Raw genomic sequence first — 841 nt, forward strand, 5'->3', positions numbered from 1 at the left:
CTCACGGGACCATAATGAGAGTATGCGGACTGGTTGTTTCTGTTTCCTGGTGTTGTGGTTTTCTAGTGGCCTGAATTTTGTCATTTTGCTCGCGGTATAACAATATTCTTTAGGTTCAGATAGTTACAACTTAATAGGATTTATATCACATTCTTTTGAGGTTTCTACCCCAATATAATTCGTGCCAGTGTGAATGTAGAAAAAGCTGAATGATGGTTGCCTGTTTAAATTTTAGCTAGTTGTTCTCTTGAGCATGTTCTTCTAAATTTTACATATCCATGGACTGTAAAACGTGGATCACTGGATGGTTAATAGTTAATACAGAACAATAATGATTCTTTCCCGATGTAGCATCTATTGACACCATGCTTTCCCAAGCTCCTGGAATGTTTGAAATCGATACATATATGAAGAGTTATCTTTCTAATTTTCCGATTAAACTGGAAATGTTTCCCATATATTCCATGTGCATTCGTAGAATGGAGAACTATACATGGAGCTTGGTTGTCTTTAATCTAAAAGAACGTACTTGACATGGCAGGCAGTTCATCTGCTGAATGATTGAACTAGGGTTGGATAGATGTGGCATCAGTTGGCTCATTCTATGAAAAATGCTACCAAAATTATTAATATTAACCATGATAAAACTATGATTGTAGAAGTGGCTCATTATAATATTTATAACTAAAATACAAAGCTCAAAAATAGCAATTTAATAATAGAAATACATATGGAAGTTAAATAGAAAATTAGTAGATGATCAAAATTTTAACTTCGAAAATAAAGTGCTAAAGTTTTACGTATTATTAATAGAAGCCAATTAGCATTTTTAAGGCGTTTT

The 841-nt window shown here is 33.1% G+C and overlaps 1 protein-coding gene across 3 annotated transcripts in view; it reads left to right on the plus strand.

The window, feature by feature from the left end:
• The window catches only part of LOC107459672 (coatomer subunit beta'-2), an 8,880-nt gene extending 8,320 nt beyond the window's left edge, over positions 1-560 (plus strand). For 2 of the 3 annotated variants that reach the window (XR_008001424.1, XM_052251981.1), the window contains exon 26: positions 1-343. This exon is cut by the window's left edge and continues 3 nt beyond it. The gene's annotated coding sequence lies outside the window, so the exon portion shown is untranslated. Of the gene's footprint in view, positions 344-478 lie in introns of those variants that run through there. The other variant, XR_008001425.1, reaches the window with a different exon arrangement.
• Positions 561-841: the final 281 nt, after the last annotated feature.

Source organism: Arachis duranensis, chromosome 7 (genome assembly GCF_000817695.3).
Source record: "Arachis duranensis cultivar V14167 chromosome 7, aradu.V14167.gnm2.J7QH, whole genome shotgun sequence".
NCBI lineage: Eukaryota > Viridiplantae > Streptophyta > Magnoliopsida > Fabales > Fabaceae > Arachis > Arachis duranensis.